Source organism: Pteropus medius, unplaced genomic scaffold (assembly GCF_902729225.1).
Source record: "Pteropus medius unplaced genomic scaffold, Ma_sr-lr_union100, whole genome shotgun sequence".
Lineage (NCBI taxonomy): Eukaryota > Metazoa > Chordata > Mammalia > Chiroptera > Pteropodidae > Pteropus > Pteropus medius.
This window is the reverse complement of record NW_024352947.1, coordinates 987,013-1,007,534: the sequence shown is the minus strand read 5'-3', so window position 1 is coordinate 1,007,534 and position 20,522 is coordinate 987,013. Positions and strand designations below refer to the sequence as shown.

The window sequence follows — 20,522 nt, the reverse complement described above, 5'->3', positions numbered from 1 at the left end:
TCTTTGCTGGTCGAGCGGACCTGGCTAAGGTGTAATTCTGTAATTCTGTTCTGAGCTAGTTCTTTCGTGGGCCCTGAAAGCCCAGCGTTTCTGGGTGTCTTGGAGGGAGCAGATGAGGAGGGATAAAAAGTCAGGAACGGGTTGGGGGACCCCACCGGAAGGAAGCTTGTTTTCCAGACTGATTTGCTGACCCGTAGGTATCACCGTCTCTGAACCCCAGAACTTCCGTTCTCCTGCTGGACCGATGCAGTCGGCTGATACCTGCCCTGAAGTCGCCTTTGGGGTAAACGCAGCAGCTCATGCTAACAGTCGAGCGATTCCCGAGTTAAGCAGGAGCTCGGTTCCAGGCCACCATGCTAAAGCGAATGTCACAGTGAAGCGGATCACGTGCGTTTGTTGTTTTCCCGGTGCAAGTAAAAGTTATGTTTTCACGACACTGCAGTCCATTAAGTGTGCAGTTGTGTTGTATCTAAAAACAATATAAATACCTTAGTTAAAAATACTTTATTGCTAAACAATGCTAGCCAACATCTGAGCTTTCAGAGAGTCATAAGCCTTTTGCCAGTGGATGGTCTTGCCTCCGATTTGTAAAAAACGCAGTCCAGTAAAGTGAAATGCGGAAAACGAGTTACGCTTGTGATACACACGGATCTCCTCTTCCCTGGCAACTGGAGGGTGTTGGTGTTTGCACACGAAGGCTTCTCAGCTTCACAGGGATATCCCTGTTGAAAGTAATTTGTGTCCAAATATGATATTTAGATAGAAGAAAATAAAATCATCCCAGAACCTAAAGATAATAACCAATAATATTTTTGGAGACTTTTTCATTTTTTCCTGTGACTAGGCGCTTCCGTGTGTGGCTGTGCTACGCACTTGTGAACATACGGCACATGTGTTTTGGTACCTGTGCTGAAGCACTCTGCTCTAACATTGCACATCTCTCTGCATCGTCTTTACAGACAGTGCTTTTGTGCTAGAACATTCAGTGTACTTAGTTTACGGACGCTGGCAAGTTCTCTTTAGGAACACCGAGCCGGCTGGAGCAGGGTTGCAGTGAGTTCCCAGGCTTGGGACCTTGGCCGTGGAGCTCGGGGCACTCTGTGCGTGTGAGGCGGGCTGGACCTGGCTGAGTTGGTGTTATTTGCCCACATCGAAAGCATCCCTTCTGTATGAAGATGGGGGAGAAAGGGTTTATGAAACGAGACCTTGGCGCCTAGCATGGTGAGAATAACTGACTCGGCCTGGCTGGTTTCTAGCATATTCCTCCCTCTCCCATTGGCTGGCAGGGGGGGCGGGGTCTGGCGCCCTGTCTGCTTGGAAGGCCGCATCCCCGTCGTGGGCGGGTTCGGGCTGTCCCCACTCCGCGCACCGACCCCACCCGCGTGTGTGATGAGGACTCGAGAGTGTGAAATTAACACATCGAGGGAGTGTCGTATCGCGCAGCCTTGGGCTGGTTTTTGCAAATTGAATTTTGTAGAAATTAACCTCAGCCCTGCCGACACGATATTAACTTAGCGCTGGCGAAACGGAACTATTTCCACGACATTTGTTCCCTGAGAGGCGAGAGTTTACTTTTATGCTAGGACAGCGTGTCTTGCTGAGTAAATTGTCGTCTGTTTGGTCCAAACTACGGTTCGTTATTCGGCATTCAGAACATAGCGACCGTGCACTGAGGGAGAGCCGGCGTCGCCTCATCCAGGCTCACTAACCTGAGTGTGTAACACGAACATCTGCCTAGCCGTTTACAGAAATGAGTGTGACGGTCGTGGGACCTGGGATCCGACCTCGGCCCCGCATTCTCGGCCTGACGGCCGGCGGGGTCTCAGGGCCGCGGGGCGAGTTCGCAGTTGGGCAGAGGAGGGGGCGAACCGAGCAATCGCTGGGCGTGGGCAGGGACGGCCCGGGAGGGGACCGCCTGGTGGCCGAGGTTCCCTCTCCCCGGTGCCAGCATTTGCTCCAGGATTCTTGCTTTCCATGTCCCCAGTCCCTGACCGAAACACTTTAATTATATTTTGCCATTAATTAGGATACAGTCAAATCTTACAGGCCTCGGGGCTCCTTGAAGTTTTTGTCTTATCTCTCAGCTCTCTGGGGAAGGCGGGGTTCGAGGACAGCCCGCGGCAGCTGGCGGCCCAGGCAGGGCTCCGTGTGACAGTGCCGTTACGACTTGTCACCTTTTCCATCGAGGCTGTCTCTTTGTTTTGGCGTACGCTCCATGCCAACATGCTGCGTCGATGTGACTATAATAATGTATTTGAAAACACTCCGCCTGATGCTTAAGCGTGTGATTTACATCCCGGGGGGCCCGTGGCACCTCATGCTGCGCAGGGGCTCGGCCCGCCGACGCTCCCCCGGGGGCGGCCATGGTATTTCATTTAGGCGACATTATTTTTTGCGTGTTGCTGTGTCGGGTCCGTGTCAGGCAGGGAGAGAGAATACATGGGGAGCGGATTTCTTTGATTTCTGGGTTCTGTCTAGTGGGAGAGAGAGCTTGTGAGTAAGTGGTGGCGATGCTGGGTGACATCTGCCGGAAACAGGAGAGGGCGGAGCAGTGGCCGCCCAGAGGCGGGAGGGTGCGTGGAAGGCACAGGGGGCAAATGTCCATGGGGAGCACGGAGCAGCCCCGGCGCCTGGGGTCGGTGGACGGGGCCCGGCGGTGGGTGCGCACCGCCTGGTCAGAGCCACCGCTGGGCCGGGCCTCACGTGCCGCACAGCCAGGGGGGTGACGGCACGCGTGTTGGGGGCACAAGGGGGCCTCTGGAGACCCTTGACGAGCATGAAACACCGGCCCACGCCCTGCGAGCCCCGATAACTGCATCCCGGGGTGTCTTACGTAAAGTAGACGCTTCCCCGGCGCCTGGCGCTTGGCAGGCATTTCGTGTCATGTCCCCCTGGTTCTGTGGGGCGTAAACGAGACCAGGTCAGCAGACGTCCCCGCCGTCGCCGGCCCCGGGTCTGGCCGCCGCAGTGTGGGGCCGGCCTCTCTCCTCCTCCAGCCTGGGACCCGATCGAGCTGGGCTCTCGGTGGTCGCTCACCTCTCGCCGCTGGCGGACGGGGGCGTTTCCCGCTGGCGGGTGTAGGGTCTCCCCACTCTTGACTGCCGCCCCAGAGCTGTCATCGTGCTGGCTGGGGTCTCTCCTGGCCCCTCTCCTGTACTTGTGATTTTGTCATCCGGGTATAAAAATGCAATGAAATGAAATGAACTTTTTAAAAAAGTATACTTTCACTTTTTCTGAGTAAAGCGTCTCATCTGTTCTTTGCAGACCTGCGTCTCATGCTGGGGTCCACTCAGCCCTCCGTGTTGTTCTCTGCGCCTTTCGTAGGGGAGGGCATAAGACGCCCAGTTCCAGAGGCTCCAGTGCGACGGGAAGCGGCTGCCGTGACCGGTCCCCCTGACCGTGTCCCGTCTCTGTCTCTGTTAGTTCTTCCACGGCCGCGGACGCACCTGGCGCCTCCACATCGGGGTGAAGCTGAAGCGGTAGAAGCTGCCTTCTGAGTCGCGGGGACTCTGTCCCCATCGGCGGAGGCGGCCTCGCAGCTCATCGACAGAACTTAGTTTCACCTGCGTGTCGAACTGCCCTGTGGCCCCACCTTGTCACCGAAGGGGGCGGAGAAGGCCTTCGGAGTTCAGTCTCGCTTTTTGAAAGGTTGGTGAGAGGAATGAAATTATTGGGTATTTCGCTTAAGCGACGGCAGCAGCAGAGCCTGGGGCTCCGGCAGGAGGCGGGCGCTGGGGACACTGGAGGGTCTGGGGGCAGCCGGCAGAACCCTCGGTGACGGAAACCCAGCTTAGTGCCGTTTTCCCCGTTAGTTTTCCGAACAGGCAGAAGGATCGGCTTTGGTCTCCTGTTAAATGTCTTTGAGCAGCTCGGTGGCCCTGCATCCCAGAGGCGAGCATTCCAGACAGCGCTTGTGCTATCTTTGGCTGGAATGTCATCTCCGAGGAATCCGGTGTCTGCCATTCTGGGGCTGTCACCAAGTGGAGGTGATCCGTGAATGTCGACAGTCTCCTGGGTTAACTTTGGCTTGTCTGTACTTCGGAATGCTATTCAAGGACATTGCCGCCGTGTCCAGGCTGCTGGGGAAGAAGCCCTTTATGTCACGACCCTCGAGCGTTCACCCGCTGTGGTGGGCGGGCCACGCCTCCCCCGCACTTCCATGACGGAGAATTCACAAGAGTTCACAGAACGGTTTCCTTAGAAATGCTCGCGCGATTTCTGGGCCCGAGAATGTAGACTCACTATCTCCTGCTGTCATGTCTTTTTCATCTTGCATTTATCTGGAATTTCCAAAGGCCGAGCAGGCTGCTGGTTCTTTTTCGAATCCGCAGATTCTCTGTGTGGCTGGTACCCTGGGCCAGACCTTTACGCTCACTTATGCTGATTGTCAGATTACATTTAGCAGTCGGGGGCCTCCTCGGGGTTTGGAAAGGGCGGGCCGTGTGGCACAGCAGCTTTGTCTAGGGCTCCGTAGGTCTGGGCGAGCCTGTAAGTGGCCGTGGTTTGGGGTTGTGCGGCCTGTGGCGTTGGCCTCGTCTGTCCGGGCGCTCTGACGAGACGTGAGCCTGGCCCGCTCGCCCGTTGGGTGCGCTGGACGTGTGACGGATCAGAGCGGGTTGTCGCCCCGGGTTAGCTCAGGTAGGCAGAGTGTCACCGTGTCCGGCCACCTTCACGCTCTCTGCCACGGACTGCCGCTTCCCTCTGGCCCGCCCTCGGGTGCAGGCGGAGCACCGGGTCTGAAACCCTTTTCTGTTTGCTTTTGGGCGGGGCGGGGCACAGAATTGCAGGGTGAGCATGTCCCGCTGGGTGGTTTTGTTCGTTCCCTACTCCGTCCCTGGTTTTCTCAGTGCTGCCGAGGTTAGAGCTGTGATGTAGCGCCTAGAAGTTGTTCAGATCTTTGCGTTGTGTCTGATTTTGAAGCAAAAGCCTCCGCCAGAATCGACTAATCGATGTACATAAATTTGTAAACTTAAGCTTTGCTAAACTTATTTGTTATAAGGAAGGAAGCCAAACGCTTAGTAGGAAAAAAGGGAACATTTGATTGTGTTAATTATAGACACACGTGTATGGTGTGCGGGCCTCGGCTGAGACATTCATTATTGGAAGTTATTTCTGTATTACTTTAATAAAAATAGCGGGACCGTTTTAGCCCATTAGCTAAAATTGAACCGACAAAGCCCGTGGAATGCGGGTGACAGCATCCAGCTCACCAGCGACAGCTGCAAGGCCAGGGTGCAGCCTGCACGCGGCTGGATGCAGATCACGTTTCCAGAAAGAAAACACGGCCACGTGTGCCCAGGGTCAGGATGTGTGTGCATCACACGTGTAGCGCGGTCTCCTGAGGAAGCATTAGGGAAACGGCTTTTGGGGGAGCGTCGTGGCAAGTTTTCCTGTGGCAGGCTGTGGTGTTTGAGGGGTTGGGTCAAAGTAAGTGTGTTAAAAATAGGACTCGAAATGTAAATGCTTCTTCTCTAATCCCTTCTGTACACGGCCGCTTACCCGCTCCCTTCCTGCGGGAGCCTCGTCCAGACGGCCTTCCGTCTGACCGAGATCTTCCTTCTCTTTCTCTGGCTTCCACTGACGACTGCATAAGTCATTTTAACAACAGGCAGGAGGTCAAGACAGAAATTTCTAATTAGAATTTATCCATTTTGGTCCTTACTGGTTGTTCTGGGAAGCGCGACTCTTTTCTCCGAGATGAACTTGAGCCCCGCGTTATGGGAAGATGGTCAGCCTTGCCTTCTGGGGTGGACTGTAGCTTCCTGAAGTCAGGGCCCACGTGTGGCGTATCTTCCACCACGAGCCGCGGGCCCTGGCCACCTGGTAGCTGCCTGACGAACGATGGAATGACAGCATGAACGCGGGTTACCAGACTGTGACCTCTGTCGGTGCCCGTGTGCCATCGGGCAGGAAGTTCTCAGTGGCCCCTCGCTGAGGGCTCCAGCCCCGTGGAGGATGTAAATGTGCTTGTCGCTGGGAATTCAGGCTCATAACAGACCGAGCTCGCAGCGTCCGGGGCCGGCTACCCTGCCCGATGAGTTTTGTAGTGGAGGAGGGTCGGAGCGCACTTTTTATAGGGGAGGGAATCGTCGAATGGGTGCCCGGAGGGGGAAGAGGGTGAATACAGCAGGCTGTGGAACCCCCTCCTCTGTCTGCACCCTGGGCGGACCCCTGCCCTGGCCGATCTGGGCCTGAGACAAGGGCCACCTCCGCGTGTCCCCGTGAGTGATGCGGAGGACAGGAGCCCGCCTTGCTCTCCGCCGGGCCTGTCTCTTCCCCGCCTCATTCTCCCGTTTTCTCCCCGGCCGCCGGGAGTGCGGCGCTGACCCACACTCGGAGCTGCTTTACGCGCCACGCGCTTGCTGCCCGCCGCGTCCGTGTCAGACGGCGGCTCCGCGAGTCAGGGAGAGCCGCGGATGTCACAGCGTCAACGTGGCACCGGAAAGAGCCAAGGGCAGTGCGGCGCCGCGCGCGCGCGCGGACGTGGGCGTGTCGCCGTCGTGGATGACGCCCACGTTCAGTCACCGCTCACGCTCCATCAGGCGCCGGGCTGAGTCAAGTTACAATTCCCTGGCCTGGCTCTCGACACTGCGACCTAAACGACGCGTCTCCGCAGCTCTCGCCGTGCCGTGCCCCGTGCGCTGCCGCAGCGTGAGGCGCTGCTCCAGGCGCGCCCGTCTGTCCCTCGTCCTCCGTCCGGGCGCCCTGCCCTCCTCTCTCGCAGCTCGGAGCGGCACCGACTCCCCCACTGCGACCTCCTCTCCTCCCTCCGCACCCCTCCAGCGCTGGCTGTGAGTGCGGCTGCCTCGCCGGCCGGGGTGCGCGGGCTTCGGGGTCCGCGCTCCGCTCGCCAGCGCCCGGGGCGTCCGTGGTGCCACACTCCGAACCCTTCGTGTCGTGCGTGCGGAAGGACGGGTTCTGGGGCCGATCCGAGCAGAACTTTCAAGGCGAGAGGGAGAGGAGAACCGATTTCGTGCTCGCCTTTTCGGGTGCCCGCCAGACCCCAAACCCACGCAGCGCGGCATCTCGGTTGAGCTCCTGCCAGCCCCGCCACGTCTTGTGTCCCTCATGGGTGAGGACGGGCTCAGCGGGGGCCACCCAGCCGCACCGGGAGGGCGGGGGAGGCTCATGCAGGCCGCTCCTCTCCCAGGTCCTCGCTCCAGTCCCGCTTCGCCCGTGTCCCCCGCCGTGCTGCGTCAGGCCCCTCGACAGCACGCGCTCCGTCACACAGGTGCCCGGGGCTCGATCAGCCATTTCCTTTTCACAGTATTCTGAACGGTGTCTTAGTGTCTGTCCGCTTTGACCTATACGAGCTCCGAGAGAGGAGGGCAGGGCGTCCTGGTGTCCCTGTCACCTCCCTGCGTTATGGAGACAGGGTGTCAGGCGCCCCGCTGCCGCTCCTGGTTCATTAGCGGCCTGGTGACTGCTGATGCGCAGAAAGCCGGGGTCAGCTGCTTTTCCAGATGTTTCTCGGATTCATGTAATAGTGCTCAGCTGCCTTCCTGGATGAAATACTGCTGCTGTCAGGATCCTTCCTTGTCTAAGGGGAAGTGGGGGCGGGGGCTGCACAGCTTCCTGTGAGTGCCAGTCCTGGTGGCTCGAGGGAAAGCCATCCTCATATTGGGTTGAAAATAGAGAAGGTAAAAGTACCCCCGAAGTGGCACAGTAATTAAGTGTGACCGTGGGGCACGGCCGGGTCAGGACGCTCGTACCTAAAGCACTGAGGAGTGTGGGGGTCCGGCTGGGCGCAGTGTTGAGGAGTGTGGGGGTCCGGCTGGGTGCAGTGTGACCAGACGCTCGTCACCGGGTCGCGCTTCTCAGACCTTCTGCTGAGCTCTGAGACAGATGGTCTTTTGAGCAATGCTCGCTCTTGTGAATCCAGCAAGATGCCGTTTGGTCCGCTGACGACGTGGCGTTATTAACAAATGTTTTATGCGTTATTAACAAATATTTTATGCAGCGAAAACTCCAAAGCGAGAGGGGCAGCTGCGGATTAGGAAAACCCCACGTCCGTCTCCCAGACAGCGGGGGGCCGCGCCCGTGGGCCTCTCGGCCGCTCGCCTCCGGTCCTGCACAGGACGAGGGAAGACAGCGTCACAGCCGCGTGTCCTCACCTGTGCGTCTGGGCTTGACAGGGCCTGAGAGTCCTCCCTTCCTCCCTTGGCAACCAAGGCAGCAGTGACGTCCTGAGCTAGGGACACAGAAGCAGAATCAAAGTGGTCAAGAAGAGAAATAACGTTAACTTTTATTTTCGTACGTTTAACCTTGAAATGTATGTTCGATTAGCAGATTTTCCGATGAAATCCAAAGCTTAGTCTTTCTTCCCGTAGTTGTGCCTCAAGCCCCCAGAACTGTAGGCCCGTAGAGGGTCCTCACTGGCTGTCACCAGTGGGAAGAAAGCGTCCCACTGCAGTGAATTTCCCAGACAGCGGAAGCTCTCGTCACCCACCACGCCTGTCGCAATCGCGGGTCAGAGGTCAACCGTTCCTAAGACTCCTCATGCCGCCTGGCCTGTTCGGCGTTCTCAGCAACCCCCTCCTGACGGCCAGGCTCTGACACGCTCGGGTTTTAACCTTTGTACTTGACCACGACCGTGCGGATTTTGTTTACAGTCTCTCCACGTGGGAATAATTAGAAAAAGACACGGGGAGAGTGGAAAGCGAGTTGAAAGGGTGGCAGCGTGAGACCGGACACGTTTGCAGGGGGCCCTTACGACAAAGAAGGGGCGGTCCTCAGGCCTGCAGAGCCGGGCGCTGGCCCCCGGCCCCGGGTCTCAGCAGTCTGTGCCAGTGGCTGCTGGCTGGGCAGGCTTCCTGTGGCATCTTTTATGAGGTGAGGCGGGAGGTCCGTACCGCGGTTGACTCTTCCGAAGGAGGAGCGGGCCGTAAAACCCTTTTGAAAAGCGGATGACAATGACAGTGACGGTGGCCTCAGACCAGTGGCCTTTTAGGGTTTTCATTCCTCTTTTCTCAAGGCAGTAGAAAAGTCTTTTATTAAGAGCCGAGATTTTTTTTTTTAAAGACGAAAGGGATATTTTTACACGGAAAAGCAAGGTTATGTTCAGTATCCAGCTGGCCATAGCCTGGAAAACGCAAAATGCATTTTTCTAGTCTTCCGATCGGATGCATTTCGTGTGTCTGAATCACTCTAGCTTCCATTAGGCTCAGGATTTAAACACGGCCCTGTGTCTGCTGGAAGATGAAGGTGGCTTGTTGCTCTCTGTGATCGGGGTATTCTGAACAGAGGTACGGTTTCCAGTGTGATGCCAGCGTGGTTGCTGATTGTGCTCATATCAGAGACGCCAGGAAAAAGGAAGAATGATGCTTCTGCTCGGTCTGTAAATAATTCACGTTCTGAAGTATGGTCTAGCACGTTTACTTTACAACCGTAGCTCTTAAAGGAAGCCAGCAAGCACTTCTAATTGAAAGGGGTGATACAGATCTTTATTTACTGATGGGAAAGAAGTCATCGATAAAGTAATTTAAAAAGTAGGTTTTAGAACAGTATGGTATTTATAGTACGGTGTAATTTCATTACTGTTAAATTATAAACACTTAAATAGTTATATGTGAATTAAAAAACTGGAAGGCCACGTATATGTCAAACTCTTAATAATAGTTGAGAAAAGTTTTTTCATTTTCTGGACAGTTTGAATTTTTTTAAAAACCAATTCTCAAAAGCCATTAATGTTTTTTTTCCAGTTTTTTTTGCCAGGGAGAATAATTCAAGGACAAGAGCTAGAAGAAATAGACAAAAATCACAGCTCCCGTAGGGGTAGTAATATCATGTCTAATTACTCATTTTCTGTCTTTTCCCATATTTTTAAAAGATAAGTAGATTACTTTCATAATTAAAAAAAAAAAAAAAGCCAGCCATGGTTCTTCTAGGGCATTTAGCTCCGACATAGCCTGTTACGCATTTGAGCCAAGTGCTTTGATTTAAAAATTGAAATCACATATCAAAAATAAATAAGAAAGGTATATGAGAAGTTAGAAATAAGATCGTCACCAAACGTACATGGTTTCGGGACCAAATTCAAGTCCACGTGAAAGACGCGTTGCATCTTTTCAGTGTTATGTGACAGGGAGCTTTGTTCGTCACAGTTCACGCTCCGAGAATTCCCGAGTCCCCTCATCAGGATCATCTGCTGGCACGTCGCTGTCAGGCTTCTTGTAATTTTAACGCATTGTCTCAAGTCCAGCTCCTTAACGTGGCTGATTTCTCTCAGGAGGGAAAGGGGCGAGCAGGAGCAGACAGCGTGGCTGGGCCCGTCCCGTTTCCCAAAGTGCCGATGCCTCCTGTAAGGAGCCTCCTGTGCACAGCTCAGAGCAGTGGGCTTCGCGCCCACTTATGGGGAGCGCCTGCCTGCCCGAGAGAAAGGGGGTCTGTCCTGGGGGCTTTTCTGATTGAGGCGAGAGCGCGGTGAGAGTGTTTTTGGCACATTCTGGTGCTTATTCCTCTTTTCCTTTAAGGAGACCTAGGACTGTTATTCCGGACCTTGTATTTGACAGAGAAATAGGCAGAGATGCCCCCAGCAGGCTTGTGTGTTTTCTTAACATCACATTTCTTAACTGTTTCGGGTATGTTAGGGTAGATGTAGTTTTTGAGACGTTCAGGTTATTATCGTCACGTAAGCACTTTTATATTACAACCGTTACATCGTATGAAACATTCCCTATGTCCCAAGTCGTCCTGGAACATGGAAGGGTCCAGTGCCTGTTCCATGAACAGAAGGATAAAAGTTTAATTTCTGTATCAGGACACAGGAAGGTTTGTGTCGGGGGCGACATACATGCATGCGTGTAATTTTCTATGTACGTGCGTGCGTCTGCCCACACGTACGACGTTCCTTGTGAAAGTGTGAAAGGCAGCGTTAGACATCCCAGGCTTCTGAAGTACCGATTCTTTATAGCACGACAGGAAAATTTTCAGGAAATCATTCAAATTATGTTTGTACACGATATATTTTTCTATCACTAAATAGACCTGAGGTGAAACAGAAGGTGGCTGTCGTGGCTTTGCTCAGTGTCTGTCCGTTCTCGTCACCTGGTCACCTGACCGCAGGCTTTCCTTTGGGAGACCCTGCGGCTGCTGGCGGTGGACAGAGCCACCGCACAGGGAGGGACTCTGCGAGCACGGAGCGAGCCTCCTGGAGGCGCACAGATCGATAGCATTTACTTAAAATCGCTTCTGGGAGTTTCTTGGAAATCCTAGCTGTTTTGCTGTAGCTGAGGGAATTCGGAGGTGGCAAAGCCTGGTTTTTGTCCCGTGCAGGTAGCAGTGTGCACACACACGGCGTGTTCCGTTCACAGCCCAGGCTGTGTGCACACACTTGGGAGGAGTACGTGTGAGCACACGACATGAGTTATTCCCTTTGGGCTCTGCCGGCTTCCCGGAGGTGAGGCGGGGTCCCCGGGCCACCACCCCTGCCCCATCGTTCCTGGCCATGGGGTCTCAGCTACGTTTTCTGGAGCTGGGCGGAGTCTGTTTCTTCATCTGCAAATGACGTTACTGCTTATGGCGCTGGATCGGGTGAGAGTTAAACCAGACGACATGAGTGCAGACCTGAGGTCACTGCATCTTCCTCCTCCGTCCCTCGGGCCGCTTGGCCCCGGACCTCTGGGACACAGACACGAGGCGGGGCGGGGTCACGCTGCACAGGGGCCCTGATCGCTGGGCTGAGGAGTGTGCGTTTTCTCTGGCAGAGGGAGGGGACGGAAGGCTTCGGGGTGCTGAGGGCTGTTCCCGCACTGTGTTTATGACGGGCGTCGGGGGCATCCGAGAATGTTGGGGCGGAGCGATTCCGCAGCGTGTAAGGAGACGTGTTTCGGGGTGTCCTCTGGGCGCAGTGAATCGCATGCGCCCGGACCTCCCGGGCAGGAATGACTCCTGGTCGATGAAGCGCCCACGTTTTTGGGTCCGCACAGGTGCGCCCGCAGCCCGGAGACCGAGCCAGACGCTGGCTGCAGGATCTCCGTGTGCCGGTGTCGCTTTCCTCCCCGGCCCAGAGACCCCCCAGGTCGCGTAAGCAGGTGGTAGCGGTCCAGCGCTGTTAGTGCTCGTCGTCGTGGTAACTTATTACTGCCTTAACTACAAGTGCCAAATAGTCGGAGGACATTTGTAGGTCAGATGTGTGTGATGGAGAAAAGGAAACAAGTGTTCGGTGTCTTCTGTTACGGTTTGGGTGGGTGTCCTAAAAGGGCGTCCGGAGGAGGAGAGATGTCAGGCTCCGCTGAAGACCTGACATTTTCCCTGGCCGTTTGCCCTCGGGGCGTGCTTGCCTGGGGGACCTGCACATGGGGTCCCCTTGTGCAGAGTGCCCCTGGGGACAGCTCGTAGTGAGGGTGCTGACAGCTGGGTTCCTGAGAAGGCTAAAATTGTTAAAATATCCATTAAAAGCCTCCAATAAGCAGATAAAGTTGACGAGGAATGAAGTTCAAACTTAACTGAGCGCTTTTATTGTGTAAAAGTTTATTGCGTTGACTCAACGTCTTAACTCATGGATGCAGATATTGGCAAGAAGATAACTTAGGGCTTGTTCAGTGTCAATAAATCTGAAATTTTAGGAGGAAAAAGTCAACATTCGATCTCTTTTCTTAAAGAAAACTTCATTGGCACTTGGACCTTAGAATGCGGGAAACCCATAAAACGTACCGTTAAAGGTTCTACCTCTTCATTATTTTCAAATGTATTTTTGTTTGTCTAGTTAAAAACAATAAATTATTCACAAGTGGGAAACCAGAGCGAAAGGAACTCTTGAGAACCTGGTAGGATGTCGGGCGCCCAGGGGTGCCGATGGCCAGCCCCGGTGAAGGCCACGACGGTTGCTGATGGTGTTCTGGCCTGATACCAGCTTCATCACCGCCCAGCACCAGATGGACCCCCGTCCCTCCTCCCTGTCCGTCTGTCCCCTCCCTCCGCCGTTTCTGCCCAGGCTGCTCGTCCTCCTCCCTCCCTCCCTTCCTTCCTTCCTTCTGCTGACGCTTCCGTAACTTGCTGGAGACACCCCTGGCTGGCCCGGGTCCTTGAACTTCCCCTCCTGGCGCATTGCGGGCTCTGTCCTTGGGAAGGGAGCAGGTGCGCCTGGTGGGGCTGCACAGACGAAGGCGTGGACAGAGGCTCCCGGGAGGGTGGCCTTGGCTTTCCTAGCTGGTGCTTTCGATTTGCCCTTGTAACTCAGAGAGGAAGGAAGCCCGGCCCCGTGGGACCCGCAGCGTGACCCGGGCCCCGCTTCCTCTGATGGTGCGTGCCAGGCCGGCCGGCTCGGGCGCAAGGACTCGGAGAATGGCCCGCCCCTCTGCTGGGGACTTCCGGTCTGCACACAAGTAAGGGTTTTGCTGATTCTTAACCAGTTAATTCAGAAACCAGCAGAATCAAGCTCACAGGAACGAGTTCCCAGGTCACTGGGGCCTTCCGATGGGACAGCGTCCTCAGGCTCCCGGCCCCCAGGTGCTGCGCCCCTGGGGGCACTGGGGACCCCGAGGCTCTGCTTCTAGAAGGCGGGGGGCGGGGGGATACAGTGACCGAATTGCTTCACCTCAGCCTTCCAGTTATGCTCACACGGGCCACCAGACCCTCCGCTGTGACGCCGCACAGGTTTCTAGGCGGCGTCGAAGGCGGGGACTGGGTTCTGGCGTCTGCTCTGGGCTCCAGCACGGACGGGAAGGTTTCCTCCCACAGGCGCGGTCCGGGAGCCTCCGCCTGGCCCCTCTGGGTGGAGGCGCCTTCGGGGCTCGGCTTGACTCCGAGGAAACTCTCGAGTGCTCTTGGCCCTGGACGGAGGGAGTCGGACAGGAGGAGGAGCAAGTGCTTTCGAATATTCCGGCCTGACCTTTCTGGATCCTAGACCTGAGATTTCTCACACTCAGAAGTCCCGGGGAGGACTCAGCCCTTTGACCACGCCTGCCCCCTGTCCCCGCCAAAGGAGTCGGCGGTCCCCAAAAGCCATAGGTGACTCACAGGTAGACCCCCCCGCCCCCCAGGCTACATCTGTCAGCTCGGCCTGAGGGGTTCAGCCGTTACTCAGCCGTGACGCTGACGGCCACCCAGACGGCTGCTGGACACTGCCAACTGGGGGTGCACAGAGCGGACTTCCTGTTCGCTCGACAGGAGGGGCGTCCTCATTCTGGGGTGCCGCGGATGGACCTTTGAGACCCACACGGCGCCGATGACGAAAGCAGTTTTAGGACGTACCCCAGGAAGCTCCATTAGCCAGTCGGAGCGGGGACAGAGCAGAGGGGACACGTGTTCTGCGCCCTTGCGGATTCAACACCAGCGTGAGATTTCCCTTCCTCAGCGGGGGGTCAGCTCGTCCACTGTCGCCTTCTTGGGGGACCCGCGGTCCTGCAGTCAGGGGCAGTCTGTGCCATCCACTTGGAGTTCGGGCAGCGCCCACGTACCGTCCATGGCAGCAAAGGTCTAGAAATAGTTTTTCTTGTCTTCTTAGGGGTGCGTGCGCGTGCGTGCGTGTGCACATGTGCGCATGTGCGCTTGTGCGTGCGTGCGTGTGCGTGCGTGCGTGCGTGCGCGTGCGTGTGTGCGCGCCTGTGTGTGCGGGTGTGTGCCCTCACTGGGGTCTGTGAACATAGGAGATTTACAGATGTACAGAGCAGAACCTAAGAAAGTAGAGGCTCTGAAAGGTGACGGCATGCTGTACGGTGGTCCTCTCTGTCGCGTCAGCCCGCAGCCAGCAAGACCAGACGCCCGCTGGCAGGGATGCGGCCTGTGCGCGCGGGGCCCGCGTTTGCGGGCCTTCCGGAAGGGCGTCGGCGCCGCACGGAGACGCGCCCCCACGCAGCCGCTTTGGACGAGCCGGACGTCGCCGAGGCGCCTGGCGTTCTCGCCCTGGGGCTCGCTCTCCGTGTGACCCTCTCCCAGGGTCCTTATTGCCCCTGCCGCCTTTGAGCAGGGCACAGGAGTCTGTCAGGTGAGGCCTCGCCGCCACCCAGCCCTGCATCCCCTGCGTGACAGGCCCGTCCATCCCCCTCCACCCTCAGCAGACAGGTGTGCCCAGCGGCGACAGCAGACGGCCCCGTTCCTGCCTGGCAGGGGAGCGGAGCCACCTGCGCTTTGTGCCGCCGCCCCGCAAATTTCCCGGACTTTTTTGCTGTTTATACTTAACAAGTTAGTGAGGTTAAGGAGAGTTTGAACCCAGCCTTCGACCACTGGCTGGAGGGTAGGATTTCTCTGGGAGGCTGTCGCAGAGAGCTTCCGTGTTGGCAATGACAAAAAGGGTTGTGCCCAGAACGCTCTTGTCATTTCAGGGTGCCTTGAGTGAGTAAGTGACAGACGAGCGTAAACCGTCTTCATTAGGGGCAGAGACACTCGCTGCCTGGTGGGCGGGGGTGAGGGTCCCCGGGGACAGCGTGGCTGTGGGACTCACCGCACCGAGCCGCGCTGGCCCCGGCCACCTGCGTCACACGCTCCGTCCGCCCAGCGGTCCCGGCGGTGGGTCCTATCATCACCCCCATTTTACAGGGAGGAGGCCGAGACCCACAGAGCTCAGGCCGCCTGCCCAAGTCACATGGCCCGTGAGAGCTGAGCTGTGATTCTGGCCTCGTCCGGCTCCACGGTCACGCTGTGCTTATCGGCCGTCGTGACTCCGTATCTCGTGGGAAACAAGGTGGTGGGCACAGAATTAGCGTTTCAGGAAATTTCAAGTGAGGAAAACTTTTAAGTGTCACTTGCTGCTTCAGGTTTTGGATCTAGTGAATTTTAGGATGCACAGACGCTCCTCGACTTAGCGGGCCACGCTCGGTAATTGCATGTCTGAACAGGTCTAAGGTGGGTCGGGCCAGGCTCTGGTTCAGTAGGTTAAGTGATTAAATGCATTTTTGACGTGATATTTCTGACTTATCGGGCAACCCCATTATAAGTCAGGAGACTTCTGTATGGAGCGGGAACTCCGTAGGAGGATGAATTGCTATTTTAGTTCTTCGTAAGTCACTCTAGAGTGTGGCTGTTACACTACTGGTTAGTTATGGACTTGTGTGCATATGAATATTTTTTAATTCTGTTGATCAAAAACAGGATTTGTTCTAAGAACTAAGACATTCTATAACTACGAAATGCTCAGTAATGCCAAACTAAGACACAGTTAATTAAACTAAATCAGAGTCTTTGAAACATAAACGTTTTAAGCCATTAGACTTCCCGTTTGTTTGGACACACGACAACTTGGTTTTTAACGTTTCAGTCTGTGTCACCTCAACTGTCATTCCTGTCGTCGTCTGAGGTATTTTCAGACAGAAGAGCTTATTTATTTATTTATCTTAAAGTGAAGTTATTCACGGGGATATTGTGGTTTTGAGGGGAGAAGGAACTTGCAAACTTAGAACTTGTAGGTTTCATTTACTTACGTATTTATCTGTTATTTTGTTATGTACTTTTTGATAACTGTTTTCCCAGTCTGCCTACGGATTTTTATTGGTGTGTGGGCTGGCTTTCAGTTTGATTGAGTGGCTTATTCGTTTTGTAGCCTGATAGCTCTTAGGTTTGACTTTTTCCTCCAGACCCTGGGCTGTCACATCTGGCGTCAGACTGCTTGGAGCAGAGTCGCAGGACGGCGGCCCCTCACGAGCAGTAACAGGAGAGGGGAGAGTCTGTTTGTTTCCCTCATGACTAGAACGTGGCCTTGAGCATCCGCGAGCTCTTTGGGTGTTAAATCGGATTCTCTCGTTTTCTTCAAAGAGCCTTTTGTATACGAAAACGCTCCACGTACATTAAGACGCTGGTGGGCAGCATCGCAGGCAGAGGCTGATGGGACGTGGTTCTGGGGTGACACTGTGCTGTTCCCACCCCTTCCAGCTCCCACTTCTCAGGTCTCAGGCGTGTCCCACCGCCCCCCCGCTCCCCCCCCCACCGGTCCTCAGCAGCTCTGCCCAGCAGTTCGTGCGTGTCCTCGGCCTTGGCTCCTGTCAGGCGCTGGGGTGTGAGTGCCCCAGGTCTCTTCTGCTTTAGCTACAGAGCGTGTCCCTAAAAAGAAAGTCACTCGAGATGCCAACATTTGTGACTGACTGAACGGGAAGTCTCATGTGGAGCATGTCTCACTTTTTTTTGTTTTAATATGTATAAGATCAGTAGCCCTGCTAAAAACGACTAAGATAATTGTTATTGTTGCTTTTCGACATTTATGATGCACACGTCACAAAGTCACTTGCTGAACAAATGGCACACCGCCATACGACTAGGCACGCGAGTGACCGGCCCGAGGTTGTGTGGTGTGTGTCCACGTTCCACAGGCAAAACTGAATATGATGTGCTCCCATGGGTAGCAATTAATATTAGTAATATAATGATAAAAAAAAAAACCAGACAGTTCTTTCTGAGTCTGGGAGAAAATTTGTAACTGAAGAATATTCCATAGAATTTTATTTTTCATTTTGCTTCGACTAACTTCTAGACATTTGGCTCCCAGAAAACTGTGATTCTGGTTTTGTAACAAAACTGTTTTGCCAGTGAAAAGCATTACAATTCTGGCTTCTGCTTTTGTCATATATCAGACTAAGGATGTTTTACAGTCAAACTAGGAAAATGTGTAAATAGAGATTTATAATGGAAATGTTGATTCCATTTGAGCTGAAGCCAAACATTTATGAGGGAAAATTAGATTAAACAGTAGACGTTTAGAGAGACTTGAAGTCGTGACAGCTTTAAACACATGTCGTAGGTGTTCCGCAGGCTCTGAGCGTGTTCTCTCCGGCACACTTGGGTCTTAGCTCCTGGGTGTTTCAACCGTTTATTAGATTCTCTTTTATCTTTCTTTGGACCGGTGGAACCCAAGCCTCCAGCTTGAGGTCTGGTGATCGGGAACTGTCCTTATTCATTACTATAGGATCAAAGCCTGATGTTCTCAGTGGAAGTCACCTGTCCTGTCACGGTGTAATATACCGATGAGTGTAAATCGCCACTTTAGATTCTGAGTATAAAGCCAGTTACCACCGATTCATTCATTCATCAAAGCCTAACAGGTGCCCTGTGCAACTCATTCATTTTCATATACTGCTCAGATACGGGGGGATCGTTCGAGCTATGGGGCCGAGGCCGGCGTCGGGCGAGCACGGTGACGGCGGTCCCTCGAGTGGCTGGATGTAACACAGCACGGGAATCTCCCAGGAGACGCAGCGCGTGACTGCTTCGCTGGACCGGCAGGGACCTCCGTGGTGACACATCCAGTGCTGGCGCCGCGGGCCGGTGGGAGCACTGGGCATGTCCGAGGTCCCCTCGTTAGGCGCGGGGTGCGCAGGTATTTTCCCGCCACCCCGTGGGTTGCTTGTCACGCCCCTCTGTCGCCAGCATCCTTCGATGCAAACAGGTTTTTGCTTCTGATGAAGTTTAACTTACCTGTTTTTGCTTTTGTTGCCTGTGCTTTTGGGGTCATATCCAATGAATCGTTGCCAAACTCAGTCTCATGAAGCTTTTGCCTTATGTTTTCTTCGACGAATTTTATAGTTTTGGCTCTAACCTTTAGATGCATTTGATCTGTTTGAGTTAATTTTTATATGCGGCATGAGGGACCCAACTTCATTCTTTCTTTGGCACCTGGATGTCCCTGGTCCCAGCCCCATCTGTCGAAAAGACCGTCCCGTCCCCCTCGAATAGCCGTGGCAGCCTTGTCACAGGTCGCTTGACCAGACACGGGCTTCGTTTCCGGGCTCACGACGCTGAACAGTCGGCCTGTCTTAAACCGGCACTTACTTCGCTCTCGTGATTTCTGTGGCTTCGTAGTAGGTTTGAAATCGGACGCGGGAGGGACCTCCAGCCCTGTTCTTGTTTCAGAGGCTCTTTGGCTCTTCGAGGCCCCTCGAGAGTCCATGCAGACTTCTGGAAGGATTTTTGTTTCCGCAAAGCACGGCACTGGGATCTTGGTAGGGTTTGCTCTGGGTCTGTAATCGCTTTGGGTGGAGTTGGTATCTTAGCAATACTGAGTCTTGCGGTCCACGGGCATGAATTCCTTTCCGTTTTTCTGCGTCTGATACGTTTTGATGGCGAGAGCATGGACTCGGGTGTGGCCGGGCGGACTCGGTGCTGCATTCTTGCTCTGCCGCTCGACACGGAGTTGGACTTGAGATGACCCGCAGGTGCCTCTGAGCTGCAGTCCCCTGCTCCTTGCGTGGGGGTGTGCGACTCTGTCTGCTGCATGGCCGGGCCCGGCGGAGTGTCCTTGTGACGTCTTTTCTCTCCTTCGTGCCCGCCTTGGACGTCTATATGTACCCCAGTTTTGTCCTCTGATTTAACCAACGCTCTGCCTGTTTCCTGTCATATTTTTAGAGTGACCTCTGACCCCAGGACACCTGCCCTGACTTAAAACCTCGTCTCCGCTGTCCTCGCTAATTTTCTAGCAAGTGGCCTGGCGTCGGTCCAGAGGCAGGCCCTGGGGACCCCGACCCTCCCCCGCCAGTGCTGGAATCTTGTATTCAAAATCCAACAGGCCGTACCTGGGCATAGCTAATGGCAGCAGGGTCCGCCCCGATGCCAGCCTGTCCCGTTCTCGGGGGACCTGACTTCCGAGGTCCCCTCAGCGTCCCCCGCAGGGAATGGCAGCCCCATTGCCCGCCACGCCTGCGTTCTGAACGCGGACTTGGAGTCTGGGTTTGGGTCGCATTGTTTTTCTCCCGTGGGAGGCCGGGTGTTCGCTCAGATTGGATCACAGAGCAGCTGCATCTCAGAATCTCTCTTTCCAAATCTAAACTCCGGTTCCCCGGACACGGCAGTTCACAGTAACGCGTGTTACGGAATGTGCTTCGCCGCCCTCCAGAAGCGTGTAAAGGACTTTTGACCCGAGTTTACTTTACATCCCCCCCGCCATGAGGATGGCGTGGAAATGCGAGGCAGGGCAGGCTGTGTCGCGTGCCCCAGTGAAGTGCACACACCTCACAGCCCTGAGGCTCCGCGAGGCGTGATTGGCGTGAGCTGCAGGAGCCGGGGTCGGGGCTGGAGTGGAGACGACAGCAAAGCGTCACTCTTAGCATTTATCCCGTTCTGACTGCTCCTGGCGTTTCGCATACGTGTTTGACCCTAAACGGGGTGCTCCTGCTGCCGCCTCCATCATTACGGGTCACCTTTGTCTTTCCTGGTCATGTCACCCATGACCCGTCCTGCTGCCCCGTCCCGCTCAGCCCCTCGATCAGTGCTGCCCCTCCCGCCTTTCCATCTGGATCCAGGTTCAGCCATCGAGGGCCTGTCCCTTCTCCCACCTTCGCTGCCACCAGCCAGTGCCACCCCCGTCACCCTCTCTGGCCTGGTCGTGGCAGTGGCCTTTCCACCGTCCCTCCTTCCACCTTTGCCCACCAGCAGCTGTGCTTACTGCAGCGGACAAGGCAGCTGTTAAAACCCGCGTCAGGTCTCCTCACTCCTCCGCTCAGAACCTTTCAGAATAGAAAGCCTCATGTTCGGGGCCCTGCTCCCTTTCCAGCCCAGCCCCGTGTCCTTGCCGCTCCGTGGATGTGCCAGGCTTGCTCCAAGGCCCCATCTTCTGGTCTCCACGATGGGAGCATCTCCCTGCTCCTGTCCACCTGTGTGGC

General features: G+C 55.2%; 1 protein-coding gene across 10 annotated transcripts in view; it reads left to right on the top strand.

Moving 5' to 3' along the window:
- SIPA1L2 (signal induced proliferation associated 1 like 2) overlaps positions 1-20,522 on the top strand; it is a 155,865-nt gene that overhangs the window by 50,084 nt on the left and 85,259 nt on the right. For all 10 annotated transcript variants that reach the window (XM_039850380.1, XM_039850381.1, XR_005650167.1 and 7 more), the window contains one exon: positions 3,424-3,648. The gene's annotated coding sequence lies outside the window, so the exon portion shown is untranslated. Of the gene's footprint in view, positions 1-3,423; positions 3,649-20,522 lie in introns of those variants that run through there.